This window comes from Gossypium hirsutum, chromosome D04 (assembly GCF_007990345.1).
Source record: "Gossypium hirsutum isolate 1008001.06 chromosome D04, Gossypium_hirsutum_v2.1, whole genome shotgun sequence".
Taxonomy (NCBI): domain Eukaryota; kingdom Viridiplantae; phylum Streptophyta; class Magnoliopsida; order Malvales; family Malvaceae; genus Gossypium; species Gossypium hirsutum.
In genome coordinates this window covers 43,295,625-43,303,824 of record NC_053440.1, presented here as the reverse complement: position 1 = coordinate 43,303,824, position 8,200 = coordinate 43,295,625, and positions in this window count along the sequence as shown.

Genomic DNA, 8,200 nt, shown 5'->3' with positions numbered 1-8,200 from the left:
AAAATCTTTATTTTGATTATGTTTGATTTATGACTTGAACTATGAAAGTACCACTGAGCTTTATTACTCAGTGTACGGTTTGTTTATTCTTTGTGCAAGTATAGTTGGATCTTGAAGTTACTGGAAGTGATTTAGCATCCAATCCGCAACCCTCGACTCAACAATGTTTGTATAATTGATTTTTTCCGATAAATGGCATGTACTTAGGTTTTAAAATTGATTTTGTATAGAATATGGTCATTTTGACAATTGAGTTAGTAATTGTTGAATTTAATATCGTCAAATGGTACTGTAAAAGATATAAATGTTAATGTTGAAGTTGGAAAGAACCTTTGTATACAAATTTGCTTTTAGATTGGAAGAATTGAGCTTATACCAAATGGTTATTGCACAAACAGACTATCACGTCACCATGTCGGCCTTTAACGTTGCGACGAGGTAAGTCATTGAGTGGCGTCGTGACCTGGAACCCTCGAAGTCACGATGTCAACCCAACAGTTTTGAACTTGTACAATTTGGTCCTAATTCAACCTCAGGTTAGCAAAAGAGCTTTCATAAGCTCGTACAAAAATGATTATGTATCATATTATGAATGATTATTATAGTTATTTTCATGATGAATGATTACATTTTTAATTGATCGTAGTTGTTTAGTCAACGAATGTGGATGTGGCATCTCGTAGCTTGGACCCTACGATCTGGTTGGGTATGGGGTGTTACAAATAAAATATAACTATAAATAATATAATTAAGAACATAGATAATATAATTCAAGGTGAGAAATATAAAAAATAATTGAGAAATTACTCACTTATCAAATTTGTAACTGTGGAAGGTTAAATTTATTGAATTATTTAGAATTAGGATCAAAATAATAGAATAATTAAGTATGGAGGAATAAATGAGTTATTATACAAGTTAGAAAATGTCACGTTATCATTTTCCCCCAATTAATGGAGATTGACCAAAACAGAAACAATAGTGACAAATTTGAAGATTTTAATAGTCTGGTGACCAAAACTGAAACACACTTATAGTTTAGTTTACCTTATAATTTTATATGGATTATTATTATTTGAAAAATCTTATTATAGGTTCTGATCATATGTGCTTCTTTTTTACAGAGAGCCTAAAACTACTCATAGCCCCTCCCCAACCCATAAAAAAAAGGATAAATCACTTTAAGGCACTCGAACTCGCATCTTCCTGCATTAGCAACAATGCCCATGCCAATTAAGCTAAGACTTAATCGATTATATGAATTATTATTTACATTGTATTTTAATTATATTTTTCGTATCATGTGTCAAAAGAGGATGGCTTTTGCGGTTTATTACAACCACATCCTTACTTTTCCACAAGTTGTGACAATTGTCATACCTTTTAAAAGTAGCCAATCTCAGATGCTCTACACAGTCGATAGCCCTTAAGAACAAAAAAATATTATTCCGGATAAGAAAACGGATCAATCAAAACATTTTTTTGGTTTTTTTTTGAAGATTTAGCATTTAGGTTCAATTGATTAAGAGAAAAAAGAAAAAAAAAAGGAGAAGTTTGTAGTTAATTTGATGGTGATAAGAGATTCTGCTATAGTAAGCCTCAAAAGTAGAATTAGCGAAGAAGCAGAAGACTGTAGAGGACAAGACCTTCGGTCTAAAAATAAAAATAAGGGAAAAATGTTTAAAAATACGTCCAAACTCATAATCAATCCGTACAATCCAAACCTAACCCTAGTTAAGTCTCCCAAAAGGTTTCGATCTTCCCTTGGTTACTCCTTTTCATTATACATCTCCAGTTATAGATGTGAATGATCAATGTATTCTTTATGATTTATTTTCCCCTTTTCTTTTCATTATTTAGGAGAAAGAAAAGAAATTAGAACCTGAATTTTTGGAGAAGAATAATATGATCTAGTTTGTTTTACATGAAAAGTATGTATTATCTATATTCTCTTTTCATGTTTAATTAGTTCTGTTGATTGAAACTTTGTGTCTTTAGAAATTGAGAAATTCAATGAAAAAATAAAACCAAATGGATATATAATTTTTTTCTAGTAATCAAGTTTTTAACTAACAAAAAAAAGAAAGAAGAAGAAAAGGCCAAAAAGAATGAGCTCAATGACTTATTCAAGATTGTTGTTACTCAGCCGATAGTGCCTATTGGTAATTTTCCTATCATTATCTATTTCCTTTCATCTTGTTTATCACTGACTTAAATTCTTAGATAATGGTTTTGTTTGGCATGTTTTTACTATGTTATCTGCACTTTAAAAAAAAACGTGTGTAAAATATTTGTGTGACACACATGGCCTAGCTGCACAGCAGTGTGTCACTTTTTATTTTAGGTGCAGGTTACACACTATCTGAGACACGGCCGTGTGTACCAAGTCAGTGAGTAACTCAGTCTGGCACACGATCGCGTGACCCAACATCGAATACACACAGGGTCTAGCACACGACCTGCAACACGACCGTATGGCCCTATTTCAAATGTACACATAGGCGAACAAATGGGCTGATACACGATCGTGTGACCCCACTTCGAATGTCCACACGGTCTAAGCTATGTCACATGGGCTGGCCATACAGCCGTGTGACCTTTGTTTCTCAAATTTTCATGTTCTTAAAATTTTCTCAATTGTTCAAATTGATCCTCGATTACTTCCAACTTATTTTTAGGGCCTCAAATACTCAATTTAAGGCCCAAATGTGTATTACTGCCATGATTAAATTAAGTAATTAGAAATTAATTTGGAAGTTGAATTATTATTCTATTTTAAAGTTAAACGTTTTATTTTGTACAGTAACACTTTGTAACCCTAATCCAACGACGGAGACGGGTTACGGGTGTTACATCAATGTTCACAAAAAAAACTATAACCCCCCACCTACTAATTTCTCACATTTTTCTCTTAAATCTATCAAATTTCTCAATCCACTCTAAAATATCCCTCAAGTTCTCTCTTAAATTTTTTACTAAAATTCCATTTCTATCTAAATTCTATTTTTTCAATATTTTTAAGAAATATTTTTTTAATGTTTCGTGTTCTATATAATTTAGCAATGACGAGGTCTCTAATCCGTCTTGATAACAAGCACATATCTATCATTCAATTGCAAAAGGTAAGAATAAATTTTAATATTGTTTAATTTCTTTCTTTCATTGATATATTTCAACTTCACATTTTTTATAATTTTTACGTAAATAGGCGGAAAATTAAATTTTACAAAGCCATATTCGATATCTACTCAGTCCTCCGTCACAGTTGATCGAACCATACTTAAGGGAAGTCTATATTTGGCACGTGGCCCTTGTAGGCCGAGGGTCTAAGTTGGACTTGAAACTCATAAGCGCGTTGGTGGAGAGGTGGAGACCAGAGACGCATACATTTCATTTTCCATGCGGCAAGTGTACTATCACTCTACGTGCATTTACAGTTGGGGTTATCGGTGGACAGGTCAGTAGTCACTGGTTTTATTCAGTTTGCTGATTGGGGAGTCGTATGTTTAGATCTTTTGGGTACGGTTCCAGAGACGATTTACAGAGGTCTGATTGAAATGGCTTGGATACGACTGAAGTCGAAAGAGAACGATACGCTCGGGTGTAAAAATGATCCATCTAAGGTGGCTGCTGAAACTCATCGATTTTAGAGTAGTAGGAGAACTCAGTTGGGGGTCTGCCGTGTTGGAGAAATTGGTGGTTGCCTTTTACTATTACAATCATAGGCTCAATTCCAGTTTTTATTTTTATGTCCTCGAGCAAACTACCTATATACATTCTCACTCATAACAAGGTAAAATTCAGTAGTGTATTACCATGATTAAATTGATTTAAATTTAAATTATTATGCTAATAAGTTATTTAAATAGGTGGAACCATACGCCGAGTCACGTGGGATTACCTACCGAGCTTCAAGATATATGACTTTTATTAAACCAACGATCATAAGCGAATGTATGTATTTATTTAATTTTAAACTATATATAGATAACATAGTCGATTCCGTATTTCGTAGTATATATAACTAATGTCTTTATCATGTTAATATAGTTTGAATAGACACCATACGAGGATCTGACAATTCGAGCAGTAATCCCCGATGAATTATTTGTGAATCCAAACACCTGGCACGTTAAGGTCCCATTGGTAGTGTATGCTACCATCGAGATGCACAAGACTGATAGAGTGTTGCGAAAGTTTGGATTTCGACAGTCGATTCTCGTGGCACATCAAAAGCTTAATGATCTACATCGTATTGACTTATGACATCCAGATGAGAATTGGTCGGTATTCCACTTGCAACATATCAACATGTGGAATAATCGTTATGATTTTTTACCTACTTGCAAACCAATTATCATTACGGAGTTAGCATGCAATCCAGAGTACATGCCAAGGTTTAGGATTCATGGAAAGTCACATTTGTACCGCGAAGAGGCGAGGCGTCAACATCCCATAGGAGTAGGCCACGACGGCCCCCTTTAAATCTTAGGGTTGGCGAGGCGAGCCCATCATCAACACCCATGCAAGAACCAACATCGATGGCCTCAGTACTGATGCCCACACCACCCCCATTCAATATTTACCGTCTTATTCTAGTGCATTTCTAACCCTATCATCTTCACACAATCACCATACGTTGCACCACATTTTTCTTCTTCTAGTCCTATGTCAGGTTGGACTGTTGGTCGTCAAACCTCAATGTTTTACATGTCGGGGCCACCTCATTTCCCGATGACAGCGACACCGATGACAATGTATAGGCCATCTACGTATCAGACATCGACAGAGAGTCTACTCATTATCCTATCAGTGTACTGAACTCAACACAGTTATGCTCATTCGCCAAACATCTCCGGGATCTTTGTTCTACCAAGGTGGGTCATCTTCCAAACCCTTTATTTATAGATCGGAGGTTGCATAATGGCAACCGAGAATAGAAGGATCACAATAGACCAAAGGCAAAGAAGAGGAGCAACCGAGACCATAACTCCAACAACCACAACCCCGCTTGGAAGCTGAACCAAGAAAAAATCTAGCACGTAACCGTTGACTACCTCGATGTGGCACCGATTCTGACTGGCATATACACTGATTAATATTGTATTGCTTCAATGATATATGTAATGGCTTTACAGAATTAATGTTGTATCATTTAAGAAAAAGAAAATGGTAGTTGATATTTCTTATGCCTTTACAAAATTAACGTTGTAATTTGTTATAATTTCACAACATGAAAATGAAATATTTGTTATTATTTCACAGAACCATGCATTTATATATTTTAATGGAATTGATATTTTTTCTAGTTTGCTTCCTTTCGATGTGGACATGACGGCATTTTATGGCTCGGGTTTCTACACCACTCGTATAACCTCAGTTGGTTTAACCTCTTACGAATATCCATGTTGTCATGTATTCGAGTTGACGCCGGTTGACATTTTGGTTTGCGACGCAATCTTCTATCGAGTAAAACCTTAAACGGAGCAAGAGACACAGGCAACCACTTACGTTCATTTGGGACTGGTGGGAATACATGTTTCCACATGTTGTACAAGTTTTCTAATTTGTACACTTTGTTGACAAAGCTCACGAGATCCAATCTTTGATTAATACAAGCTGCAATTGCATAAGGCAAGGAAAATAAAGTGTGTCAAATCTCCTACAGCCGCAAGTCCTATTTCTCAGGTGTACACAGTGCACTCCTCCGACAATACCTTGGCCCAATCTGTCGAACTCCATTACCCGAAACCATAGTTCGTTGCACGAGTGACAAATTAAGTGCATACAGTTGGCTCGTGTCTTAGCCTTCTTAATTTGTTCTAGTACATCTGGGCACCATACATGGCCTCCCTGAAATTGCCCAACATAACTCACTACTCGCTTTGGGAACAATTCCGCCAAATGGAAGTATGTCTCTTTCACAACCGAGGTTATCAGCAAATGACACATTCTGCTAGGGTTGAGGTCATATGGCTATATCGTAGACCCTTGTTGTAGGATTGTGTCCATTGATCAAAGGGTATGCTAGAGAGGTATCGTGCCCCTACCTCATTAGTTGACCATGAGATTTCCAACATCTCATGAACACGTTCCTTCACGATCTCATACCTTGTTAATAGTAGTGGATAGTGAAGATTATATACCAAAGAATATAAAAAACAAATGGAATATTACAAATCAAATAACATTGGTGGAGATTACATACCCATTTTGGTCACCTGTGATCGCTCAACGGTAGAGGGATATTTTCGGTAGTAGTTGGACACAACGTGCCTTAGACAATACCGATAGTGTGTGCGGTCCCATAGGCTTCCCTGTCATTCAATTGTAGACAGTATTCCAGTTCCGCGATCTGAGATGACACATCTATCAAGTTGGGGGCAGACATGCCTCCTCAACCTAGGCAGAAAGAAATCCTAGTCATCTGCTGACTCCCCCGATATTATTGCAAACGTAATTGGAAGGATCCTTTGATTACCATCTTGTGCCACCACCGACAACAGTCGATAGGTATATCTACCATACATAAAGGTACTGTCTATTTCTATCAATGACTTGTAGTATTGGAAAGCTTAAGAGCATTGCTTGAAGGTCCAAAACAGACGAAGAAACACTTGGCATCTATATAGAAAGCGATTGTTGTGGTACGTAGGGCCCGTTTCAAAATTTGTTACGCAACTTGAGACATACCTCTCCAGCACCTGACACCACAGCCATACCTCATTGTATGACGCATACCACCCACTATGCATCTTCTCCAAAGGCTTTTGTTTTACTATCCACTCCTTGCAGTATGAAGAGGTGTAGTTGAATTGGCTACGAATATTTGCAATTAAAACCGACACAACAGTCCTCGGATCCACTTTCACCATTGGTAGTATTATGCCCACGATCATATCTGAATCCAAATTCGAATGATCCTGTGAAACACCGAAAACCCCACGAGTACGTTAAATTAAGTGGAACTATACCTAAAACCCTAATTAATAAAACCCTAAAAACTCCATGATACTGTACTAATGGCAACAGACGTATGCGGACTGGTAAACTTTTTTATTGTCTAGAACTCTATCTTCTACATAACAGAAGGCATGGTTTTCCATGCACATCTACCGTATCGCATTGCACCCTTGGACTCCATCTTCTTAGATTTGGATTTAACCACGTGTAAGTTAACTCTGTTTGTAACAACCTGATTTTAGTGATGTCAAAAATAGTGGTTTCGAGACCATAATTTTGATGATTACATTATTATTCTATTATTTATTTAATATTTACAGGACTATATTAAGTTCGTATGAAAATTTCGTTCAAAAATTTTAATGTTTAAATGGTTAATTAGGTGAAAAGGCCTAATCGCAAAAGGTGTAAAAGTTGAGTTCTATTAGTTAAAAGGGTCCAATAGCTATGAAATTTTAAACTAAAGGACTTGAATGGTAAATAAACTATTTAATGAGTTAGTGGATATTTATGGATTAGGTTTTATTGAGATTTTGATAGTTTTTTAAGGGTAAAAAGGTAAATTGGTAAATAAACCTAAAATAAACTAAGAAAAATGGTATCATCTTCCCCATTTTTCATTTTCTTGGTCAAATTTCACCATTAAAGAGGGGGAGAGCTTCGATTTTGTTTTCCTCTTGCATGGTATGCATTCAAGTCTCGTTTTTAATGATTTTTATGTTTTTGTGATTTTTTTAGCTGAATCTAGCCAGCCCGAGGATTAATTTGTAAAAATGTTGAAGGTTGAGGGACTTTCCATGAATTATTTTGAATGATTTTTTAAGTTAATTGATATATTATGAATCCTTGTTGAAAAATAAACAAGTTTTGTAAAGTGATTTTTGATGAATTTAGAATTATGGATTAAATTCTTAAAGGTGTAAATCTATAGATTTTATTGTGAAATAATGGTAAATATCGGTGGTTTCAAGGTCCCTTGCATTTATGGTTAACATGGATTTAGGTTAAAATGGTTAGATTTTGAGTTATGAGCTTAAGGACTAAAATGTGAAAAGTTAAAATATTACGGGTAAATTGGTAATTTTGTATAAATATGAAATATGGATTAAATTGAATACTAGAAGTACTTAATTGATTGAAACTATTCATTTAGATAAAGATAAACCACATTCAGACTTTGATCGAGAAAAAGCTAAAGCTTCAGATTAGTTTGATCTTTCTTCTACGGCCCTCATTA